Source organism: Pelodiscus sinensis, chromosome 26 (genome assembly GCF_049634645.1).
Source record: "Pelodiscus sinensis isolate JC-2024 chromosome 26, ASM4963464v1, whole genome shotgun sequence".
In the NCBI taxonomy this organism is placed as follows: Eukaryota; Metazoa; Chordata; order Testudines; family Trionychidae; genus Pelodiscus; species Pelodiscus sinensis.
This window is the reverse complement of record NC_134736.1, coordinates 15,613,997-15,639,748: the sequence shown is the minus strand read 5'-3', so window position 1 is coordinate 15,639,748 and position 25,752 is coordinate 15,613,997. Positions and strand designations below refer to the sequence as shown.

Below are 25,752 nucleotides of genomic sequence, written 5' to 3'. Positions count from 1 at the left end.
CTCTGTATTTTTCTTTCAACAGGTAAGTGGCATTTGCTTATTATTGAACTTCAGGACGGTCCAGAGTTAGGGATGTAAAACATCTTTGCCTGGCTGGAGATTCCTTAGCAGGTAAACCCCTTTTCTTCTCCTTGTCTGGTTCGAGATGGCTTGTTTTCCTTCTGATGCTGCTGAAACTGGCTGACATTGCGGAAGAGCAAGGGTGGAGATGTGCGGGCTTCATTTACAGTTCAGTGCTTTGAGGAGTTGAGTTGCCTGCTCGATGGGTAGTGCTGTCTGTCTTTGCTCTTTGGGGTGAATGTTGCACTTTGGGAAAGTGAGGGTTCAGAAATGTGAACATTGGAAGCATCGGGCGGTATCGCATACAGCTGCTCTGTCTCAAAGCCGTTTGCTTTCACATTGACTTAGCAAGGTTTGCAACTCATGGAATAGGAGAAATCTGACCAGGAGTTCTTATAGCTCTGTAGACAGTCCTGTGATTCCCAAGAGAGAGGAGTCAAGGGTCGAGATTTTAAAAGCTTCTCAGTTGTTCTGTTTCCAAAGTGATGCTAGATTTCACTTACATTCACACTTCTCAGGGTTTCCAAAGCATGGTGTTTGCCTCAATAGAAGTGACTTTCCCAGGGTTTTCAGCCATTCCCCCAACCCAAGAATTCTAATTGTGTAGTAGTTTTCACTGTCACTTTCACTGCAGGCTTTCCTCACCCTTAACTCCAGACTGGTTTCTATTTCTGTTGCTTAAAACTTGCTTTTCATTTGGCCACACATGTGAAATGAGTGGCTGACAAAGCCGGCCAAAAGGCGCTTCTGCAAACTTGTCCCAGTTCACCTTCTACAAGCGCTCAGCCTGAACCCCAATCAGTCATGCAAACTTCTGGGAGATGAAGGATCTTGGTGTGAGTTGGAGCTTTCCAGTCTTGCTCTCTCTTCACAGAGATCCCTGCCATTATCCATTTTGTATTTCAGTAAAAACACCGTGCAAGGCTAGATCTCCTCTTAATTAGATCCAGAGTAACTCCAGTGACTTCATCACCATTGAGATGAGAATCTGTCTTGCAGTTGTTTGGCTGTACTGAAGCTGTCTTTGGATGTATTTACTTGCATTTCAACTGTTCTCTCTGTATTTATGTGGCTTCCGTCACTATGACATTTGATCATCTCCCAAGTACAATGTGTAAAAAAGAGAAGTAACAATAGCAATCTCTGTCTTCGTTTCCTCCTTGGCTAGCTGACAGGAGAAAAAGCTTAATATTTTTTTTCTGAGAGTGCATGTGGGGTGTGCAAAGAACTTATTGAAAGGCAGGCAACTAACACAGAGAAAGGAGTTTTCTGAATACGACAAGCCCCTTGGTCATTCTTAACTCCTGCAGGCCCTTAGGGGCATTCAAGGCAACTTTTCCTGTAACATCTAGGTGAGGCCACTGGGGGAGAAGACAAGTGATGAAGTGTCAGCAGGAAATGCTGGTCAAAACACATTTTTAAAAAAACCCTTTGTTTTCTGATCCAATTTTAAGGAGTTTAGCGGGTGAGAAAAAAGACTCTGGGTTTTGAATGCCTTGCTTAATAATGGGAGATGACATCCAGGGATTGGCAGAGGCAAGAAGGGTTGATGGGTGATGGGTCTAGTACTGGAGTGACTAGTGTGTGGGCAGACAGACTAAACTCTGCAAAGTGTCACCATTCAAAATGGGCTGGAGTCCCCACGGCTGGCACTGTTGTGAATGGAGAAGAATGTTGCGTTCCACCCTGGTAGCTCTGCCTGTCCCGTGCAGCCATCCTGGATGCAGGGATGCTGTTCTTTGCAGGAAGTGCATTCCTGGGAGGCACATTGTATCACGGACTCTCGGTGCAGTGACCTTGTGAGAATGCTGCACGGTCCGCCAGCTCGTCCCTTGCTTTCCGTTCCCCAGAAGTACACCGCTGGTGCTCCGCAGCGGGGTGGCGAGAACGCTGCAGCCGTGGCCCTTTAGATTGCTTCATAAATAAGGATTAACGGAAACCTTGGTGCAGTTTGGCTGCTCAAGATGTGTCCCTCCCGTGGCTGGAATATTTCTGATGGGTAATTTTCAGTTGGATGTCAGTTACCGGGATGGGGATGAGAAGGAACCATTTGCCAGGTGGCTGCTGAGCAAGATTTAGCTTTGTTATATAACTCTCTTCAGCTCATTCACAGGATGTCACTTTTTCTCAAGTCTGCACATTATCTCACCAGAGCAGATGCAGCGAGGTAGAAATACAAGGCTATTTGCAATGCAGTTTATTAAGACACGTTTCCGAGCCGGTTCGAGGAGGCGCTGGCTGGAAATGTTAATCATCATCCCCAACAATGTATCCGCCTGCCTCCTGCTTTACCTCGCTGCCTTGGGGAATTGGGGAGGGATATAGGACAGGATATCACTCTAATTCTGACTTCTCCCCCATTGCCCTCTTGACTGCCTCCCTTAGTGGATCAAAATGTACCAGTGTGTTAGAAAGAACAAACCATTGCCTACAAAGTTGGGGGGGGGGGCGGTTGCTTTGCATAGGGATTATGTATTGGGGCCATCGTGGAGAAGGAAAAGTGGTACTGCTTGTGGTGAGAACAATCTAACCTCAGTGGAAACAAATAATACCATGGCTAGCCTCCCCTCTCCCCAGCTGCTGTTACTCCAGAAGAAAAGGTGTCATTATTTTTCCCTTTTCATTTAGACTTCGGTGAACCAAATGGGCTTGAGGATTTTAATGATCTATCTTAAAGATTGAGGGGCTCTTTATGTGTCAAGCCACAATCCCATCCCTAGCAGTCCCAGCCTCTGCTTGATTTTATGAAGCTTGTTTTGGATAGATGGTATTTTTATAGCTCCTGCCTTGCTTCACCGATGGCCATATTGATGCTGCTCTACAGGACAGGGCTAATAAATAGTTTATAAAACGGTAGGTTCATTCTCCCAAGTGATCAACAGCTGTGCTTGGATAGACTGCAAATCACCGATTCTGACACTCTGTTTCTTCCTGCAAACACTTGGGGTGGGGGAGAACGAGTTTTAAAAAAACGGCAACCCAAGCCAATAGGAAATCTTTCTCTTTCCTGAGCCTGGGCGGAACTTTCCCGTTAAACTATCACTTGAGAAGAGCAACAGTGAATGAAATAGTGGAGCTTTGCCTTTCATTAATGCAGCCTCACCTTACGCCCAGCCGCCAATCCTGCATGAATTGCTGGAATGTCTGGTGGTTGCTTTGAAAACCCGCCCGAGGCAGTTTGGCCTTTGTAGCATTTAAGATTCCCCACAAAGAATTCATTAACACAAATAAATAAATAACGGCCCAGTCCTAGCTGGTCCCATGGACAGCAGCGACTAGCTCTGGTTACAAATGATAGTAGACGCTTCAGCCATGGCCTTGCTGTGGGCATTTGGAGTCGAGGAAGGAGCTTGTCCGGAATGTGAAAATGAGAGGCTTTTGTAACAGGTTAGCTATCACAAGGTAATTAATGCAAACGGCACTAAGTATGCAGCCTCACCTTCTGCCTAGCCATCAATGCTGCCTGATTTGCTGGAACATCTGGTGGTTGCTTTTAAAACCTGCCCGAGGCAGTCTGCCCTTTGTAGCACTTAAGATGTTCCACAAAGAATTGAGAAAGGCCCCTTAGCTGGTAGCAGTGAAACCTCAGCTACTTTAAGATTCATCCCAACCAGCTCATATCGTTTTGACGGGGTTATGCCCTGTCTACACTAGGTTCTCAGGAGGGATTTATAATATGTTTAAACATGGTAATGGACAGATTTTTAAACGATCGCTAGTTTCCTTGTCTAACGAGGGCTCAAGCGCTGATCTGACAATCAGATCTACATAGAGTAATTTGGCCATTTGACTTTTTAATCTGCATCCTCCCACAGACCTTCCTCTGAGTCCCACCACCCGTGACCTAGGATTTCTATAGCCTACTGGCCCATGAAAATCCTTCAGTGCCCGCTGTGTCTATTTAAAGTTCTCCGTTTCAGAGCCTGGATCTTTTGTTCAAGCTGTAGAAACTCTCACAGATCACCAGAGGCCCCCAATTCAGCCCCTGAGGTGTGGTTAAGATGGAAGCCCTCACACTGGGTTCGTAGAATGCCTTCTTCTCTGGAGCACCATGGGGAGCATAAGCCCATAGGGGGTGGCTGGGTTGAGAGCCACAGAATGAACAGCATTGGGTAAAAGTCTGCATTGAGTGATTGTGAGAAAAAGAGAAGCAATTCTCAAACCCGTGTTGAGTTGCATCCTGTAACATGAAGGACAGGGGGTGTTCACAGAGGAATCCTCTTGCTGTGAAACCAATTCTCTCTCCCCCACCTAGAATGACTTCACTGCCGAGTTTTACCCAGGGATCCTTAGACGCAAATGGCCCTTGATCTCTATGCAGGAATCTGCAAGGACGTCAAGGAGGATTGTGCCCAAGGACGAGAGGGTAGTGTGTGTCTGTGATTGAAATGGAAATGGGTCTGTGTTCAGTTCCCCTGCCCTGTGTTAATAGAAAGCCTGACTTCCTAGAACTGTGTCACACCCTTGTGCTTTTTTTCCTAATTCACCTTTGATCCTGCCTGAATCCCTTGCCCTCCTTCCCCGTTCAAACTCTTATGCACTGGGCAACTGAGACAACTTAGCTTAAAGTGCTCAGAAACTGTCCCCACAGCTATTTCAATGAGCGGCTGAGGACTGCTCCCTGCGCGTGTATGGCTGACAGACGGAACTGAACCTGGGAGCTGTGAAGCTTAGTGCCTGAGCCTCTGCAGCTTTCTCACAGCTAAGGCAATTGAGCAAATTCATCCTTTCTCTCTGCAAGCAGTCGAAATGCCACTAGAACGGACAAAAGGTGACACTGGGTGAGATCAAAGGTCCATCTAGCCCAGATTCCTGTCTGCCGACAGTGGCCAATGCCAAATAGCCCTAAGGGAGGGAACAGAACAGGGAATCATCAAGTGATCCCTCTCCTATCATCCATTCCCAGCCTCTGACAGACGATAGGGGCACCATTCATAAAATCATAGAACCATAGAGCTGGAAGAAACCTTACGAGGTCATCAAGTCCAGCCCCCTGCTCAAGGCAGGACCAATCCCAACTCAATCAGTCCAGACAGGGCTTTGTCGAGCTGAGACTTAAAAATCTCTAGGGATGGAGATTCCATTCCCTCCCTACAGAACCCATCCCAGTGCTTCACCACCCTCCTAGGGAAATAGTTTTTCCTAATATTCAAGCTAGACTTCCTACCCATCCTGGCTAATAACCATTGATGGGTCTAATCTCCAGGAATGTATCTGGTTCTTTCTTAAACCCTGTTAAAAACCTGGTCTTCACAACCTCCTCTGGCAAGGAGTTCCACAGGCTGACCGTGCTCTGCATAATGAAAAACTTTCTTTTGCTTGTTTTGAGCCTTCTACCTATTAATTTCATTTCATGACCCCCTAGTTCTTATGTTATGGGAACAAGTACATATCTTTTCCTTATTCACTTTTTCTACACCAGTCATGATTTTATAGACCTCTGCCATATCCCTGCTTAGTCTCCTCTTTTCTAAGGTGGAAAGTCCCAGTCCTTTTAATCTCTTTTCATATGGGACCCGTTCCAAACCCTAATCATTTTTGTTGCCTTTTTCTGAAACTTTTCCAATGCCAATATATCTTTTTTTAGATGTGCCCACCACATCTGTACTCAGTATTCAAGATGTGGGCGTACCATGGTTTTATACAGAGGCAATATGATATTCTCTATCTTATTCTCTATCCCTTTTTAATGATTTCTAACATTGTTTGCTTTTTTGATTGCCGTTGCACACTGAGTGGATGTTTTCAGATAACTACCAACAATGATTCCAAGATCTCTCTCTTGAGTAGTTGTAACCAAATTAGTCCCCATCATATTGTATGCACAGTTAAGATTATTTTTTCCAATGTGCATTACTTTACATTTACCTACATTAAATTTCATTTGCCATTTTGTTGCCCAATCACTTAGTTTGGTGAGATCTTTTTGAAGCTCTTCACAGTCTGCTTTGGTCTTAACTATCTTGAGCTCTCCATCTGCAAATTTTCCACCTCAGTGTTTACCCCTTTCTCCAGATCATTTATAAATAGGTTGAATAGGATTGGTCCCAGTACAAATCCTTGGGGTAAACCACTAGTTATCTTGCTCCATTCTGAAAACTTACTATTTATTCCTATCCTTTGTTACCTGTCTTTTGCCCAATTATCAGTCCATGAGAGGACCTTCCCTCGTATCCAATGACAACTTACATTACTTAAGAGTCTTTGGTGCAGGTCCTTTTCAAGGGCTTTCTGGAAAACTAGGTACACTATATCTACTGGATTCCCCTTTTCCACATGCTTGTTGACTCCCTCAAAGAACTCTAGCAGATTAGTAAGGCATGATTTCCCTTTACAGAAACCATGTTGACTTTCCCCCAACAAATTATGTTCATCCATGTGTCTGACAATTTTATTCTTTACTCTCACTTAACTAATTTGCCTGGTACTGACATTAGACTTACCAGTCTGTAATTGCCAGGATCACCTCTAGACTCCCCCCTCTAAATATTGGCATCACATTAGCTATCTTCCAGACATTAGGTACAGAAGCTGATTTAAAGGATGGGTTACAAACCACAGTTAATAGGCTAACTGGGTAAAAGAAATGGATTGATTTCCCCTTGCCTCTTACCCACCCCTCTGCTTCCCATCCACCTGGGGCTTCTCACAGGCTGTAGGTGAAAGGGAGAAATTTTTGTGGGCATCACCTGTTAAGATGCCAGCAGCACAATAGCACTGTTTCTCTGAGAGCCCTTTATGTTGCTATTTTCCTGTGCCGACCGGGTTCTGTGCTGGTGATGTGTCAGCTTGGGTGAGGTGAGACTAAAACATTAATACTGGCAACTGATTTGACATGCTGTCCAAAAGGCTGTTAGGACTTGGGGTCGTAATGAGCTTGCCATTTGAAAGACCAAGAGCACTTGGTTTGTTTTCCCGATGCCTCCCCCTCACACACTCTGATGTGTGATTGGTGTTGGCCAGGTTTTGTGCAGTGTAAGAACATGGGGACAGAAAGAGCTCAGCTGACCTGGCAGATGTGTCTGTTTCCATAAGGGTTCTACCATTGCAACAGTCAGAGTGAAAGAGATCAAGCAACTTCCCTTAATATTGTTCTTGGCCTTATGTAGCAGGGGCTTCTCAATACCAGCTGCAACCAGATTTGAACCTGCTGGCATCATGGTATCTATATCAATGCATCCGATTGCCTAGCTATGCTGCCACGTATTTAGAAATCAGCTGTACATTATTATTATTATTATTATTATTATTTATTAATAATAATTTTCATTTTTATTCATCCTAACTCTCTTATACCATTATTCAGCCATGAATCTCAAATAGTTTTCTACAGTTTGACAGTATCATCAACCCCATTTTGTAGCTGGGTAAACTGAGGCACAGGGAGGGGCGGGAACTGGCCAAAGACCACCCACCAAACCAGTGGCAGAAATTTGATTATCCTGAGTTCCAGTCTGGCATTCCATCCATTAGGCCTTTGGGCATGTATCTAATTGTCAGCTATGCATCTCTCTGCCTGCCCATGCATATCTCGCTATCATTTCAAACACATCCATCACTGTGGTAACTGGATGACTACACCGTGGTGCGCACGAGTGTAAAATGTTTGTGTTTCTGTAGGCAATTTTCCTCCTGACAACTATCAGGTCTGTTTTTTTGTTGTTCTTTCCTCAGGCCTGTTATTAACACACCGCTAGATCTCTCCATCCAACCGCATCCTGCTGTGTTAGCGATTCTGTTGTGTGTAATGGTACATCTACTTCAGGGGATTAGGTCTACACAGCAGGTGGGCTGGGCAGCAAGGCGGGTGTCAGCGACTCAGGAACCGGGTGAGCAAATTTCAGTGTTAATTACTGTCCACCCGGCACACTGCTCTTCCTAGAGACTCAGGGCGGCTCCACGGGCTGCCAGAAGGAGGTTCATAGGCTACGCTTGGCTTTCTGCTGGGGGAGGGAATGAGCGTGTCTTTAAAACAAAACACAGGTACATTTTTATTAACCTTCGGCCTTTTCATCCTCTTAGATATTCTCCACTTTTCAGAGTAGAACATTTCTTTCCCTTGCTAAGTAGAAAGCATTCGCACGGCACCACCTCTGCCTACGGACAGTTCTTAGATCTTCTTGCAAAACATCCGGTATAGGACACTATTGGAGACTGGAGTGGATGGACTGTGGCTCTGATGCAGCATGGCCGTAGGGGCCGACGAATGGTCCATCCTTCACTGCAAACTATTGGTCTGGGGCATCTGCATCCGTGACTGTCTAGCTTGTACAGCTTCTCGGCTATTTGGACCCAGCTGTGGGCCTCTTTATGTGCAGATGGCATGGGTCCATTGCTCCTCCGTGGGGTAGGATCTGGAGAAGAGCTGAACATCGTGCTGGCTCTGAGCTGCTGAAGTCCATGAGACTGTCATTGCGAGCAGAGCTAGGCTCATGCAGAAGCCTTGTAAAGGCTCCATCTGTTGCAGGTCAGGACTAGCTGTACCTGGCGCATCCCTCTCTCTGCCCTTCCTTGGGCACCCTTTCATGTGACAGTCCCTGGGCTCTCATTTCCCTGGGATGCCGCTATTAGATTGGCTCCGCGGGCCACAGCTCCCTTGTGTGCCAACGTAGATCGCTCAGAAAACCAGCTGTGTTCCAGTGACTCAGAAGAGGTTTTTCATAATGACACCTTATGTATTTACATCAGCGAGGAACTAGGAAGGAAGACTGAAAGAATTGGGCTTGTTTAGTTTGGAAAAGAGAAGACTAAAAGAGGACATGAGAGCGGTTTTCAGGTGTCTGAAAGGGCGTCAGAAGGAGGAGGGAGAAAAATTGTTCTCCTTGGCCTCTGAGGATAGGGCAAGAAGCAAAGGGCTTAAACTGCAGCAAAGGACGTTTATGTTGGACATTAGGAAAAACTGCCTGCCTGGGTGGATAAACACTGGGATAAATTGCCTAGGAGGGTTGTGGAATTTCTATCAGTGGGGACATTTAAGAGCAGGTGAGACAGACATCTGTCAAGGATGGTCAGATGGTGCTTGGTCCTGCAGTGAGGGCAGGGGACCGGACTCAATGACCTTGTGAGGTCCCTTCCAATTCTAGTGTTCTAGGATTCGACGAGGAGAGAGCTGTGAGAATGCTGTGGCCTAGCTTTCCCAGACACCCCTGGGCCTGTGAATTGTGGGCCATTCTGCTCCCCAGCAGCCATGGCTTCATTCCGTGCCTCGCTCAGATTCAGGGCCGAGGTTCATTCTCCCCTCCAAGTTCTTTGTTTCCTTTTCCAACCTTGAATTCCTGCCCCCCACCTCACCATCCCCGGTTACCAGCCTGTTGATCCGAGAAGCATGGTAGAGATAAAACAAATGGCCTAAGACTGATTGGGCCCTTTGTCCATTAGCAAGTAATACGCTAACGATCAGAGGGGGTGACATTTTGGGGATCACTCAGATTAGTAAGAAGGCCCTTTAATTTAGGATGCTTTAATGCTCGGCTGCCACCACTGAGAGCCCTCACACCAGTATGTAAGAACAGCCATATTGGGCCAGACCAAAGGTCCATCTAGGCCAGTATCCTGTCTTCTGACAGTGGCCAATGCCAGATACCCAAGAGGGAGTGAACAGACCAGGGAATCATCAAGTGATCCCTCCCCTGCCACTTCTGACAAACAGAGACGAGGGACACCACCTCTGTCCATTCTGTCTAAAAGCCATTGATGGACCTATCCTCCATGTATTCATGTAGCTCTCCTTTGAAACATGTTATAGTCTTGGCCTTCACAATATCCACTGGCAAGGAGTTCCACAGGTTGTGCATTGATGAAGAAGTACTTCCTTTTATTTGTTTTTAAACAAAGCCACCTAAAAGCACAAGGTCTCACCCTAGTTCTCACCAGCCTCGTGATTCCTTTCAGAATGACACCAGAAATCCTTCTAGGCCCTAGTCTCCCCAGATCAGTCAACCCTAAACTCTTAAGTGCCAGACACCAGGATTTTTCCCATCTGGTCTGTTGCCTCTGAAGGAGTGAAACTGGACCCCCCAAGTTATCATAGAATCATAGAATCATAGAATAATAGGACTGGAAGGGACCTCGAGAGGTCATCGAGTCCAGCCCCCCGCCCTCAAGGCAGGATCAAGCTCCGTCTACACCATCCCTGACAGATGTCTATCTAACCTGTTCTTAAATATCTCCAGAGAGGGAGATTCCACCACCTCCCTTGGCAATTTATTCCAATATTTCCAATTTATCAGTCCCCTTTGCCACACATGTGCCAAACCATTTGCACCACAGAGCCCTCCTTGGGATAAAAATAAACACACAGTGTATTTAATAGAAATGTTGTGGATTCCAAGCTGGAGAGGGGAGGAAAAGCAAACTCAGGCAAGTTACTCAGAAAATAAACACAAAGATGTTACCTCTGTCTTTGCACTTTTGAACTAGCTAAATTCCCTTTTCTAACACAAGTGCCATGTGGCCTCTGAACAGCTGCCCAGCATGCTCACGTCCCAGAGGAGATCCAGTGTTTTCAAGGACAGCACCCACTTAAATGCTTTGCTCTCAGATTCGGGATATAAACCTCCCCAAGCCCAAGCGTATTTTTAATATTTTTTTCTTGCCATGATGACTCATTCTCAGTGGGGAGTAGCCCTCTTTTTTAATTTTCCAAGACTCAGGTTTTCTGTTCAATTCCAGATTGATTCCCATGACCTTTGCTGCAGGGGTGGGGAAACTTTTTTGGATCGGGGCTACTGACCCACAGAAAAATCAGTTGGAGGCCGCACACAAGGGAGAAGCAAAAATAAAAAAAGCAAACAACCCAAACCCTCACTGATGAGGATCTCGAGTCCCCACATTCCCCTTGCACACCAGAGACCAGGGGGACTAGTATATTTTGTGTGCTCCAAGTAGGGTGGCAGGGGGGCTGGAGCGCCAGCGCGGACTCCCCAATGCTGGTGGGGGGAGAGGAGTCTCAGGGGCCAGATCCAGGCAAGCCAGGAGCTGCATCTAGCCCCTGTGCGTTAGGTTCCCCACCCCTGTTTTCCCTTCCTGCCTAGATAAAAGTTGGGTACCTAAAGTTGGATTTGTGTAAACAACCACCTGGGGAAAATGCCCCTTGGTGCCTGGTTGCTAATTACCCCACGGTTGTGAGATGGTGAGGCAGGTGCACCACAGCTGCCATTACAGTGGTGTGTGTGTGTGTGTGTGTGTGTGTTTGTGTGTATTTAAATAGTCATTCAGAGTCCAGTTAAATCAGTTTTAAGAGCCCAGGCCTTGGGTCTGCGTAGATGGGCCTTCCTCAGCCTCCATAAACACCTCTCTGCATCTCTCTCTGAGCACTCTGTGTGTAAACTATGAGCCACCTTCATTTCTCTCTGTTTTCAACCATAGGATATGAGGCTTTCTTATGTACAGTAGCATATGCTGCAATCTGCTTTAAAGGAATCCTTTAAGATCCTGAAAGAGAATCCTCTGAACTGTCATTCATGCTTAAATTCGACACTTTACACCTTGGTCTAAACTAAGGGTGTGTCTAGACTACATGCCTCCTTCGACGGAGGCATGTAGATTAGCCAGATCGGAAGAGGGAAATGAAGCCGCGATTAAAATAATCGCGGCTTCATTTAAATTTAAATGGCTGCCCCGATCTGCCGATCAGCTGTTTGTCGGCAGATCGGGAGAGTCTGGACGCGATGCCCCGACAAAGAAGCCTTTCTTCATCGACACAGGTAAACCTGGTTTCACGAGGCTTACCTGTGTCGATGAAGAAAGGCTTCTTTGTCGGGGCATCGCGTCCAGACTCTCCCGATCTGCCGACAAACAGCTGATCGGCAGATCGGGGCAGCCATTTAAATTTAAATGAAGCCGCGATTATTTTAATCGCGGCTTCATTTCCCTCTTCCGATCTGGCTAATCTACTTGCCTCCGTCGAAGGAGGCATGTAGTCTAGACACACCCAAAGACATTAATTAACTTACCCATTACAAAGATAGCTTCCCCAATTATCACCTCTAATATCATTAGCTCACAGACATTTACCTCCCCCCCCATCCCCCGTCTGTTCTGAAATTTGATTTGTCCTTTTTATATGTGTTCATTGTTTTGAGTGTATCCTTTGGTATATATGGTTATGCCAATTTTCTTCCACTATTTGATCTGAGGAAGTGGGTCTGGCCCACGAAAGCTCATCACCTAATAAACCATCTTGTTAGTCTTTAAAGTGCTACATAGTTCTGTTTTTTGTTAAAGGAACATGGTGCATCTTTGGTAGGCCCCAGACTGTATCCTGTATGTCTCTTTAATGATCTGCTGGCATTAGTGATGCTAATGGGTAACTGAGACCACAAGACAACAAAAAATCATACTCAAGTGAGGCTTCCGCCCAGCGATGCTGATGGGGACTTGACTTGAAAAGGAACTTGGCTAGGTTGATTTCTTCATTCCATCTTCGGCTGGCCTGTCTAACCTCTTCCTCTGTTTTACCGTCTGCATCCGTCCATTATGGACTTCTGTTTATGTGGAACTCTGCAATGCATCGTTGTAGCAATTTCCAGCTTCTCTCTGCATGCTGTGAGCTCACGTCAGGTGTCCTTCTGCGCATTAACTGGCAAAAAGATTTATCCTTTACATATTTACCTCTCTCTATAGAGATAGAGCTGTGCACACATTTGGCAGGCGGTAAAATGTTAATGCCACGTTCTGCTCAACTCCAAAATTGTCTTTTTGGAAGGAAAATGCATGGAGGGGGAAATGTGGGATTTCTACTTCCTCCTGTTGCTATAATACAATAGATCCTGCTTTAAAAAGCCATTGTCTAAGATTGCTGCTTGCCTCTCTGCATTGAGCTGTGGAAATGCCAGTTCCTAAAGAACAGGGATCCATGTTGTAGTAAAATTCTGACACAATTTGACAGGCATTGGGTGCCTCCTTGGCACTGGAGTCAAATGCCAAATGGAAAACTGAGACTAAACTGTTCTCCTGTGATCTCCTAAGTCAGGCTAAAGCATGTTGTTGGGTCAGCATGAGATGGGAAATCTTGCCTTTTCCCTGCTTATCCTGTACCTGTTCTGTGGATGAGCAATGGGAGCCTCCAGGGAAATCAGTCAGGTGCGTTTTCCCCAGCAACGTGTGCTAAAGGAAAGTGCAGCTCCTGCTCCATTCCCCGAACTACAGTGCAACAAGCAAGGCATTTTAATGTTTTACCGTACCCCCATCAGGAGAAAGGAATGCAAACAGATATACCCCTAGCTCTGTGCTTTAAACAGATATACCCCTAGCTCTGTGCTTTAAGCTTTCTTTCTCCAACCCCACCCCCGTGGCGATTTGGATCATTCTTAGTTTTTCCTTTCTGATACAAGAAAGCTCCAGCCTGGGATCACGAGGGTTACAAGTGCTGTCTCTAAAGCCTTGCTTGTATTAACGACACAGTGTATGAAAAACGTGTTGCGACTCAATTGCACTAATGCAGCTGTATGACACCAATTTAACGTATTTTTCCCATTAAGCTACATGCTCAAGACATCTTTCAGCCATTCTGAGTACATTAGTGATGTGCAAGATCGTTCTTTCCTGCGCATTACGCATTTTGCTGCTAACAGATGTCAGCATTCATTTGTCCCTTACAGAAAAGTCCTTGAGAACCTCAACAGGGGTTAAGTTTATAGGGCTCTGAAGCTGCATAACAGAGGTCTATGGAAATTATTCCAAAATCCTGTAGAATTTAATAAAGGATGTCCCCATTTCTCGAGCTGTTCTGTAGCAAAATAGAAATCTCTATTAAATTCAGTAAAAAGGTTCAAAAGACATACAGGAAGTTAATGGTTTTCTCTTCAAATCTATAGGACTTTTCCATCGGAGCTTTGTCGGTGGAAAGTTTCACGGTTCCAGCCTCCAGTGTTCTCTCAAGGAGTAGCTCTTTTCCTGCTGAGCAGAGAGTAGATTTTTCTCCAACAGTTGTGTAATTTATAGCAAGAAGTTCAGACTTTATTTTAAAATGACCAGAGGGAGGAGAAAGATAGAGGCTGTAAAATGTGGTAGGGAGGAAGAATTCAGATGGGGATTTGGCAAAGGACATCTGTCTGAAGACATTGTATACAGTGAGGTAAGAGCTAGGAAGCAGAACGGCAGCAGAGAGAGAGAGAGACAGAGAGAGTGTTGGTGAATTCAACACACACAAAGATTTCCTCCTTGGCTACTCTGCAGTGTGTCGGCAACACTGAGCCCTGGAAGTGGCAAATTAACATTGAATTGGACACCCCTTAGTGCCAAACTGGCAGGGACATCCTTAGGATTTACAGAGCCCTACGCAGTTCTATTAGATTGGTGCTCCCATGCCTGAAGGCAGCCGGGGCAGAGGGGGGAGGGGGAGAACGATTTTTTACAGGGGCGATTATATAATCTTCAGCAGCACAGTAATGTGTTTAAAAACGAAGGTCCTGTCGACTCTCAGTAAGTTCAGTAACTGACAGTTTGTACCTGGGGTTGGCAAATGCCTGTTGAACGGCTTCCTTCCCACTTGTGTGGCTCTTTCACAGGTTCGATGTTCTGCTAATCGGTCTGGCAGGACTTTTCACTTTTAAGTTAACTAGATCTTCTCTGGAGGAAGCAGAGCCACAGACCAGGGACAGGAAGAGGTGGGGAGGTGGACACTAAGACCCAGTGGTGCCCCAGTTTTTCAGGTGCCCTACCCAGCTGCATTTGGATAAGGATGGCTCTGCTCTTTGGAGCAGTTCAGCATCCTTCCACATCTATATTCAGCTTTGGTGGAGGGTCCTTGGTATCATGGAACCCTAGCTCCTGTGAAATCCAGGGCTCTGCCCAGAGAGGTCGCTGCAGCTGTCTCATCTCTAGTGGAGCAAGGCAAAGACATGAGATGAAGAAGTTAATTACATGGAGAAGTCTCTGCTCAGCTAGGAAGCGAAAAGCCGCCACTGAAAGGATCATCTCTCTTAAGTCCAGCCATCGGAGGTGCTGTTGTGCATGTTAATGAAGGGAAGGCAGCAGCCAAACCAATAAGACGCATTAGAAGTAACAGTTGCAAAATGTTACAGAGCATCTTGTAATTATTTCCCACAGGGAGGCTGCCTCTGTGGCTTTCAAATATTCAGTGGCTAGAGCATGAAAAGCCCAGCTAACCAGAGTCCAATGCACGCCTGGCTTTGTAGCATTTCGACTTGGGATGAAACAGTCACCTTCATGTCAACAAACGTTTCCTTTAGCAAACATTTCCTTTAGCTGCAGAAGCATCATGCCCCTGGATGGCCTGCAAGAGCTGGCTTGGGTTACACACTCTTCAAGGCAGGGACCCACCTTTTTGTTTGGTGTGTACAGTGCTTAGCACAAGGGAGTCCTGATCCATAACTCCAAGGTGCCACCCGAATGCAAATAATCAATGTTTCCATGGGAGGGCTGCTGAGCATTGTGGTTAGCAAAGAAGAGAGTGTCCGTAATGCCACTACCCAGGGAAATCCAGGCAATACGGTCTGAGCTGCAGCCTGCTCCAATGGGAGCCTGGCATATCGTGTCCATGTTCCCTTGCCATGTACTGTGGGGGCACCAGCCGCTTCGTGCTGCCTCCATAACAGCGTTTGTACTCGGGGAGTCAGGATTTCTCCCCTGTTGTCGTGGTCCTGGCTAGATGACACTCTCCCATTTAACTGACGAGCGCTCTCCACTCGCTGACTCCAAACAGAGTCACACCCTAGTGCGAGAGGCAGCGCCTAGATCCCTCACCCTTGTGCCAACCCCTTTCTCCCCACCGACCTGAGCTACTTCAGCTAAAGGAAATCCCCCTTAGCTAGCAGCAGCGGGTTCATTCTGCTCTCTGAGAGGAGCGACAACCCCTCGCTCTTAGGTTGCACTTGTCATCAATAGATCTCAAACCACTGCACGAAGGAAGTCAGTGTCATTATCCTCCTCTTACAGAGAGGGGAACGGAGGCTCGGGGAGTTGATGTGACTTGTCCAACTCCCCCCAGCAGGCCAGGGTACAGGCAAGAGATACTGACATCACAGCACACAGCTACGTCTGTGGTGCCACCCTGCCCCCAAAGCAGGCGTGGCATTGGCATTTGATGCAAACCTGTAGGGGTGAGGAGGCAGTGTGTCCGTCAATCCGTGGGTTGATGTGTAGGGGTGGCAGTCAACTGGCTTCTAAGGCCTTAGACCAAACATCTCAACGTGCCCAACCTTCTTTAGTCTCTTTCTCCATAACAGAAATGTGAAATCTGGAACAGTCCCATTTGCCGGGACCCACCCTGAGCAGCAGGGCAGGGTGCTGGGAAGACAGATCCTGGGAGGCAAATCTTCCTTCACTCCCCTCACTTGGTAGCTATTGCTAGAGCTGTCCGAGCAACGGATTTTTCAGGGCATTGGCAGTTCTGCAAAATACCGGGGGGAAACGGATCTTTTTTCTGAATTTTCAGCAACTTTTCAAAATAAAAACATTTCAGGTCGAGTGATACGTTTCATTCGGCCCAGAAGGAAACCATTGTTTTTGAGATTCCAAGTGGATTTGTAAAAGAGTTTGCATTTTAAAAATTAAATGATAGGAAAGTTTGCAACAAAATCATTTTGACCTTCCCAAAGTTGAAACGTTTAGATTCAAAAAATTTTAAAACAAAACTTGAGACTTTGGGGATCCTCCCCCCCCCCCCGTTCTGTCCAATTGGCAAAACCCACATGAACAGTTTTTGTGTGTCACCAAATCTACCTTTTGGCAGAGGGACAGGGAATTTCAGCTGCAAATTTCTCTGCGGCTTTAGCGGGAGTCTTGTCAGTGCTAATGTGCCCCCTCCAGCTGGGGGTAAGGTAGGGAGGTCTGAACCATTGGTGCATACATGGGGATCAGAGGGCAGAGCTAGGAAGGTGGGTGACTAGGAGATCATTAGTGGACAGATGTTGCTCCTGAACGCGGGATGAGGCTGTAAACTAGTGATCTGCGTCAATACACATCTGCTGCACTTGGTTGCACAGCCCCTGTGCAATTGTGGGCAAAGTCAGATGGTAAAAATCAACTGACACAATGTATGTAATGTAGCCATTTACCGACAAATAGAAATGTGTGTAAATCTGACATTAAGCATGCGTTTACACTGCTTCCCCGGCCGCGAGACCAGTGATTGACAGTGTTGTGTAAATGACATGCCCCTGCGATAGAGACTAGAAAACATTTACCCATCCGAGCCGTGTGTGTACTTTGGAAAATTGCACCGTGTTGCCATGAGTTTACACACATCTTGAGGGATCTTTTTTCATGCCATTGCTTCCTGGTGCTTGCAAGCGATAGCTGTGTGTGCGCCAAGGGGTTTGTGGGTGGAGAGGTAAGAGAGCCCTCTAAATACAGTAATGCGATTACAACAGATGCTGTCCAAAGCTGGAGGAATAAACATCCAAAGTCTCCCTCTTTCACTCTCTCTCTCCCCCTATGCTTCCCGAAGTTCAAAGGAAGGGAGGCCACCTGTGTTCTCCCAAGCTGTTTTTTGTAAAGCATTTGAAATGAAGAACAAACTGATCAGTGTCGTCTTTCTAGTTGAGAGGAAATCTGTGTCCAGCCAACTGCTGGGAAACGTGAGAATCTTTCAGTCCCTGTGTGTAGGATGTGCAGGCACAGGGAAAGGAATACCTGGGGATGGGAACGGGTGTGCAAGTGCGCAGGCATTGGGGATTGTTGATTTGGACAGTACGCTTCTCTAGTATACATGTACTAGAAGATTTACCCAGCGTCCTTAACTCAAATCAGCAACTTGGGGCCATGGGAGAAGCACCTGCCTATGGACACTGCAGCTATCACGGGCACAGCCCGGGGGGAAGTGCACAAGTCCCCTAACTGTGGGACAGACCAACAGACCCACAAATACACCAACAGAGAAACTCTCTGAATTATTGTAGATAACTGTCCCTTTCTCCACCCTTGCCCCTGCTGGCCCAAGGGAGTTATAGCTGCCCCAGTACCTATCCCTAGCCTCTTGCTGCCCTCCTGTGGTCATTCTACAGTCTAACTAGCCCTCCTACCAGACCTCTCCCTTTCCATTTTATAACAATCACATTCCAGGCACATCCCATTGTCCTAGCACAACCAACCCCTGACCTTGCTTTAAGTTACAATAAGAGGAAGCTGCCTACCATTTTTAGTGGTCTAAGTTCTTACAGTTTAGGAGGACTTCTTGGACAAACGGACGGATGGATGGATACACAGACAGAGCAACTTTCTAAAGTATAGAATAGATGTGCACACTCCCCTGCATAGCCCAGACTTACAGCTGACTCCTCCTCCTCATGTACACGTGGGAGCCCCTTCCTGCCCAGGCATGATCATGTTCTATCACATCCATTCACTTCACACGGGCTGCCCTTGATGCTCATTCCCAAACCGGCTCTCTTTGAGCGGCCCTCGTTCGGGCAGAGAGGCGGGTAGACTCTGTGATGCATTTATTTATTGACTTAGCATCCTGCCAGATTGAAAGAGCCGGCATCATTGCGCATGGCGGCTGCTTTTGAAACTCCAAGAGCTTAGAGACGGCGCTGGCCTACTGGGGCTAGTTTCTATTACTTGTGCCCATCAGACAGCCAGTTCTAGCAGAATCCAATAACAGCCATTGGAGATTAAATTCTGAGCACTTGAGTAATCTAAAGCTAGCGAGGAGTCGGTGTCTCAGCAGTCAGTCGAGTGGTCTAGGCTGTCATCTTATTAGAGAGAGAGAGAAACTTTGATTTAACCAAAGACCCTTAATTTTCAAACAAGGACGCCAATCAATAACAGTTCCTGTCTCCCACTGGCTGTTAGCATTTCACAGAGACTTTTGCCTTCGAAAAATCTCTCTTGCCCTTCTGTGGATGGAGTTTTCTAGCAACTTGCTTTGATGGGAAGCGCCACACAAATCAACGAATAGAATTAGGGGCAGGGAAGAAATACAGATATTTAGGCAATGGGAAAGAGCCAGAGCTGATGCCCCTCTATTCTTTCTATCTTCACATTTCTGGGCCAGTGATCTGGAATGGGCCACCCGTTCCTGGGATGAGTGCATAATATGGCCTTCAACTGCGGGGTCCCCAATACCAGGGGAACCTCATCTTTCACCTAGAGAAGCTGCCATTGCCTGGGGTGCAATAAGTTATCCCCACTGTCATTCAATGCTAGCTAACATCAGTACAATGTACTACATCACACAGCTTAGCTACTGTGTTGCACTGAGGTTGGGCAGTCTAGTGGGCAGGTCATGGGACTGAACATCTGGAGTCAGGAGGGGCAAGCTAGGCTAGTGAGTGGGCTGCATGGGTGGCCCTCCTCCAGCTCAGTGGGCCACCAGATGGTCATAAGCAACAGAGTCTCCCGGGCTAGGGTAGTTTTGCTAAGGGCTCTGGTGTACCTAGAACTTGCAGGGGGTGCCTATTGAACTGTAGCAGCATGCTGACTGGCTGCAGAGAGAGCACACGGCTCTCACAGGGTGTGTCTAGGCTACAGGGTTTTGTCGACAAAAGTGTCCTCGGGGATGAGGCTGCAGAATCCACAGGCTCCTGCCCCCAGCATTGGGGCTGTGGCTGCTGCCAGCTCCCAACCCATGCCGGGACAGCCCTCCGAGGAGCCATTCACATCCGTAGTTGGAACTAACCTTAGGGTGACCCAGAATGAAAAACCCAGTGGCAGTCAGGAAGGTCTTTTCCTTAGGGGATGAAGGCTGTAACAAGAAAGGAAAAGTATAATAAAGCCAGACAGAAAAGAAATAGGAAGTTGGCCCCCACACCCACCCAGGCGCTACGTGTAGACTGCAAGCCTCTTTCGAAAGAGGCTTTTTCGAAAGATACTTTCGAAAAAGCTTCTTTCGAAAAAGAGCATCTAGACTACATTCAGTACTTTCGAAAAGCAAGCTGCTTTTTCGAAAGAGAGCACGCAGGCAGTCTGGATGCTCTCTTTCGAAAAAGCCCTGTTTGCATTCAAGAACACCTTTTTTCGAAAGAGCACTTTTGAAAAAAGGCGTTCTTCCTTGTGAAATGAGGAGTACCGCCGTCGAAAGAAAAGCCGCGTTCTTTCAGTTTAATTTTGAAAGAACGCGGCTGTAGTCTAGACGCAGGTGACGTTTTTTCGAAAAAAGGCTACTTTTTTCAAAAAAAACCTGCAGTCTAGTCACAGCCCAACAGTGTGACCTCTGGCTCCCCCTCAGCACCTTCGAATGACACTAGAATTAACCCTATACTCATCAGCACCAAGTAAGGCCCCTGTTCCATGTTGTATTACATAGCTAAGAGACACGAAACCTGTTCAATATGCGAATTGAACCAATCCTTCTGTTTCTATGTTACCTTAATTATGAGCTTAAATACCGCATTGGCTTTTAATTGATAAGAACATCAGAATGGTCATAGTGGGTCAGACTAAAGGTCCATTGAGCCCAGTGTCCTGACTTCAAATAGTAGCTAATACCAGGTACCCCAGAGGGAATGAACAGAAGAGGGAATCATCAAGCGGTCCATCCTCTGTCATCTATTCCCAGCTCTGACAGACAGAGGCTACGGACACCATCCTTGCCCAACCTGGCTAATAGCCATTGATGGACCTATCTATTGTGAGTTAATCCTGTTCTTTTTTAACCCATTCTGTTCCTTTGGCAAGGAGTTCCACAGGTTGACTGTATGTTCTATGTAGAAATGCTCCCTTTTGTTTGTTTTGTAAACCTGCTGTCTATTGATTCCATTTGGTGACCCCCACCCTCGTCCATGTGTTATGAGAAGGAGTAAATAACACCTCCTTTATTCATTTTCTCCTTCTCTGTTCTGTAGTAGTAAAGGCTTCTTCTTCAGAGAAAAAAATATCTTTCTCTCTCTTTTTTTTGTGTGAAGAAAATAGAATGAAGTTTTTTTCCCCCCAATGGAATCCGCTTTCACTTTCATTACTAAGTATAGCAGACCAGACATGAAATGTTGAGTGCGAAAATCTGCCATATGCTCCTTATTTTCCTTGCTAGTTCCCATTTCCAAGCCGAGGACAGAGTCCATGCACCCTCTGTGGCAGGTTTTAAAAATAACCCCCCCTCCAAGTTCTCTCATCTCTAGATGTCATTTTCCACACTTCTGAACTGAAAGGACAGTCAACTAAGATGTGTGAATTAGATTCCGGTGTCTACATACTGGAGCTCTTGGAACATTGACTTTTATTCCATCCCTCTCTCCCCCATATCCTCCCCTCACTGAAATCCTTCAAGAGGTGCACTGCATAAAAATCTCACCTCCTCGGAAGCTATTCTTCTCTTATTTATTCCCTTCATTTTCATAGCAAGCTTCCCTGCGAGGCATCTGAGCTATGTGTCTGCATTCTCATACCCTCCTCTCCCCTGTAATAAATGACCTAGATAGTTCTTTCTTCCTGAACAAAGAGGTAAACAATACCCTCTCACACAATGTGCTTGGCCACTGTTATTGCATATTGAGCAGCACTGGTTGGACTGTACGCGACAAAAATATTCATCTTAGGGGTAAATGATCTGTCTGTTTATGGCACTTACCTAGCTATCGTGGCCATCGTACAGTGGTGGGCAGCCTGTGGCTCATCGGGGTTCTGTGTGTGGCTCACGAGATGGTTTATTTCCTGTTGCCCGTGAGAAGGGTTGCCAGATTCTGCTGTTTAACATCCATGTAGGTTTTTTCCCCCCTACTGATATTACTAGCTACAAGCAGGCAAAGCAGGAATACGTAAAGTGAGGTGTGTGCTGATTGCACACAACTTTGGGAGAGCCGGGCGCTCCTTCTGCAGCCAATCAAAGCGCTGCTGCGGTTCAGTCATCAAATTCTAGGTATGCAAGCACAGTTAGCAAAACTACCCTATTTTGGAAGATGGTCTTCTTATGAGAAGCTCGCAGCCCACTGAGATGAAGGAGGGAACCTCATGCAGGCCACTCACTAGCCTAGGTTGCCCATCACTACCGTAGTAGAGGAGAATCTTATAATCTTGGTTTTATTAATCCTGGTAGCATCTCAGTGAAATAGACCTGTTCTGTTATCCTCGTGGGGGAACTGAAGCACAGAAAGACTGAGGCCTGGTCTACATATAACTTCAAACAAAACAAATAAAAGGAAGTATTTCTTTGCCCAACACACTGTCACCCTGTGGAACTCCTTGCCAGAGGAGATTGTGAAGACCAGTACATTAACAGGTGTGGTGGAGCTCTGGTAGCACCCCCTGGGTTCAGCACTTCCTGGCAAATTTTAAGACACTTCAGAGGCTTGCAGTGACCCTTTCTTGGGGTATGTCTACACTAGCTCATTAATTCGAGCTAGGTAGGCAAATCAGGCAACCAGAGTTGCAAATGAAGCCTGGGATTTAAATATCCTGGGCTTCATTTGCATGTTCCTGTCTGGCCGCCATTTTTAAATCCCCCTTAGTTCGAACGAACTGCCCACTGCTACACACAGCAGTTTAAAGTTAATCCGAACTAAGTCCTTAGTTCAGATTAACTGTTACTCCTCGTGTTTCCCCCATGGCAGCCCACCGGGCATGGGGAGGGTGGGGGGACCTGGTCCTGCCCACTTACTCCAGGTTCCAGCCTAGGGCCCTAGATAGCAGCTACCTGTGGGGTTCTTGCCCTTTTCCCCCCACATAACAGCCTCTCCCTGGACCACTTCCACAACCACTCCTGCAATACCTTCTCCCTGGAGTCTTGGGAAAAACCTCTTCTGCTTGCCTCACTCTGTGCTTCCTCCTTCACACCAGTCCATCCCTATCCCTATCCCTATCCCTATCCCTATCCCTATCCCTATCCCTATCTCTATCCCTATCCCCTTCCCCTTCCCCCTCTTGCCTGAGGGGAAACTTTTCATAAGGGACCAGCAGGCCTCCCCTTCCCCCTCTTTCCTGAAGGGAAACTTTTCATAAGGGACCAGCAGGCCATAACTGGCTGCAGATGTCCCACTGGTTTGTTGCTCCAGGCCAAATCTTAGTGAGTCCCAGGTGCCCACCTGACTTAATTTCCGGCAGCTGTCTCCGACAGCCTGTTCAGGGAGCAGGAACCTGCGCACCCAACTGCCTGTCTACCTGCCCTCCACCAAACGCCTGCAGCCCCCTGCCTTTGAGCTGCCATAGAGAGTTCTAAAAAAGAACTAGACAAATTCATGGAGGACAGGTTCATCAATCCTTATTAGCCAGGCTGGGTAGGAATGGTGTCCGGAGCCTCTCTCAGGGGCTGGGAATGGGGGATAGGGGAGGGATCACTTCATTCTTACCTGTTCTGTTCCCTCCCTCTGGAGCATCCGGCATTGGCCACTGTCGGCAGACAGGACACTGGGCTAGATGGACCATTGGTCTGACCCAGTCTGGCCGTTCTTATGTTCTGTACACGATAACTCCTTTAAAGTGACTATTTTACCCATAAAATGCTCTCAGCGCCACCACTGTGGGTGCAGTTATGTCAGTATAAAGACACCTTGGACTGATTAGAGTAATCCTTCCAGCGGCTCAGCATGTGGTACACCAGACCTCTAAGGTACTAGTAAATCACCGAGTATACCACGTCTCCAAGGCAAGGGCTGAAGCCTCTTCAGGCTCCGTGGGCTCTAGCCATGCTGGGTCCCAATAATGATTCAAAGGTTCGGCAAAGGGAAGTGATATTTTAGATATTGGCATAGAGAGTACACTTATTAAGTTTGCAGATGATACGAAGCTGGGAGGGGTTGCAAGTGCGTTGGAGGATAGGGTCAACATTCAAAATGATCTGGACAAATTAGAGAAATTAGGGGTCATACTGGACCACAAACTAAACATGAGTCAACAGTGTGACGCTGTTGCAAAAAAAGCAAACAGGAATGTTGTGAGCAGGACATGAGAAATCATTCTTCCGCGCTACTCTGCACTGATTAGGCCTCAGTTGGAGTATTGTGTCCAGTTCTGGGTACCACATTTCAAGAAAGATGTGGAGAAATTGGAGAAGGTCCAGAAAACACCAACAAAAATGAATAAAGGTTTAGAAAGCATGAGCTATGAAGGAAGACTGAAAGAACTGAGCTTGTTTAGTTTGGAAAAGAAAAGATTGAGAGGAGACATGATAGTGGTTTTTGAGTATCTAAAGGGGTGTTATAAGGAGGAAGGAGAAAAATTGTTCTCCTTGGCCTCTGAGGATAGGAAAAGAAGCAATGGGCTTAAATTGCAGCAAGGGAGGTTGAGGTTGGACATTAAGAAAAACTTCCTAACTGTCAGGGTAGTCAAACACTGGAATAAATTACCTGGGGGAGCGGCGGGGAGCGGGGCGGGGTGTGGGGAGGGGGGTTGTGGGATCTCCATCACTGGAGATATTTAAGAGCAGGTTAGGCAGACACACCTGTCAGAGATGAGCTAAATGGTGCTTGGTCCAGCCATGAGGGCAGGAAACTGGACTTGAAGATCTCGAGGTCCCTTCCAGTTCTATGATTCTATGATTTTGCTGGGGTGGGGGGAGGGGTGGGGGAGAAAGGGGAAAGCTGCAGATAGCTTGGGTACTGATATGTAGGGTTGCCATTTAAAGTAAACAATAGCAGTTCCTGTCTGGGCCTCTGAGGGATCAGACGGCTTCAGAGTCAGCGTCTGGGGTGTCGTCTCCAGCTGGGTCCTTGTGAGAGGCAAACAGGAACTCGCGTGTTTCCAGCCCTCTTCATGGGCTCCCTGCTGGTTCTGCACGGCTCTGAACCCAGTGGCCATGTTCACCAAGGGCCTGTTCACAGTTGATCTGAGCTCTGAGCAGTTCTCCCTCCATTTCCCCCGCATTCAGCTTCTCTGCTGCTCCCCCAGAGCATGGATACCTTGAAGTTTCTGCCCCCTTCCCTCTAAATAGCTAGGGGAAGAGGATGTGCCTGCATTTCCACCAGGTGAGAAGAGGATTGATGGCTATGGTAGCTTCCTAGTTAGCAAGTCCATCACAATAGTTTATTCCTCATCACAGAACAAGCTGGCCTGGCTAAGCACACTTACCACAGTGTAACAGTACACGCAGCAGGAGGCGCCGTGGGTTTCATGCCCGTAGAATGACAACTTTGGGATAGATAAGCCGTAAGTGACTTGCTCAAGTTTACAGAGGAATTATGTAGCTGGGCAATCTCCCACATGGCAGCACAGTGCTCTACTAGCTGCTGGATGTAGGTTTTGTTTTGTGAAAATATTGACTTTTGTTTTAATAAAAAGCACAGAAGAAAAAAAATAGAATTTTCCTTTACTAGGCAGGGTCAGCTCTTGCGGTTTGGTTTTCTCATCAAAATGTGACAAGTTTTGAGGAAGTCAGACACCTTCTCTGGAAATATTTGTTAAATCACAAACTGGTTTCTGTTTATAAAAGAATCTATTTGTAGGACACGTCATCTCCCGCCGAGTCCACCCTCTGCATGGGTACTTGGACCATGCGTCTGGGCACAGAAGCGGGGGCTAACTCTATACTCTCTTCCCTGTCAGGTGTGTAGAGAAATGGTTGGACCCTTGTTTCAGCTCCCTTCCTCTTTGGAATAGCTGAGCCTGTGTTGGGGTGCCTGGGCTAGAAGTTGGTGGGATAAGATAGGCCAGCAGATAATTAGTATCTCTCTGAAGGAAGAGGCAGCAGGGAAAGCATTGTGAATCCTAGGGGGGTGTCTGACCCACCTTGCCGGCCGGGGCTGATCGAGGAGCAGTGAATTCTGCCCGGTGGCCTGTACCCCCAGCTGTGCCTGAATTCAAAACCAAGCCCTGAGAATGTGAGTGCTTGTGAAATCCTTCGCAAAACGAGCCTGCTAT

At 46.9% G+C, this 25,752-nt stretch overlaps 1 protein-coding gene and 1 long non-coding RNA gene across 2 annotated transcripts in view; one reads left to right on the top strand and one right to left on the bottom strand.

Moving 5' to 3' along the window:
- Positions 1-25,752, top strand: part of OPCML (opioid binding protein/cell adhesion molecule like) — a 1,026,659-nt gene that overhangs the window by 338,333 nt on the left and 662,574 nt on the right. The window lies entirely within an intron of this gene.
- LOC142820550 (uncharacterized) overlaps positions 1-25,752 on the bottom strand; it is a 42,070-nt gene that overhangs the window by 1,891 nt on the left and 14,427 nt on the right. The window contains exon 3 of the long non-coding RNA XR_012897773.1: positions 19,646-19,711. This is a non-coding gene — a long non-coding RNA (uncharacterized LOC142820550). The remainder of the gene's footprint in view (positions 1-19,645; positions 19,712-25,752) is intronic.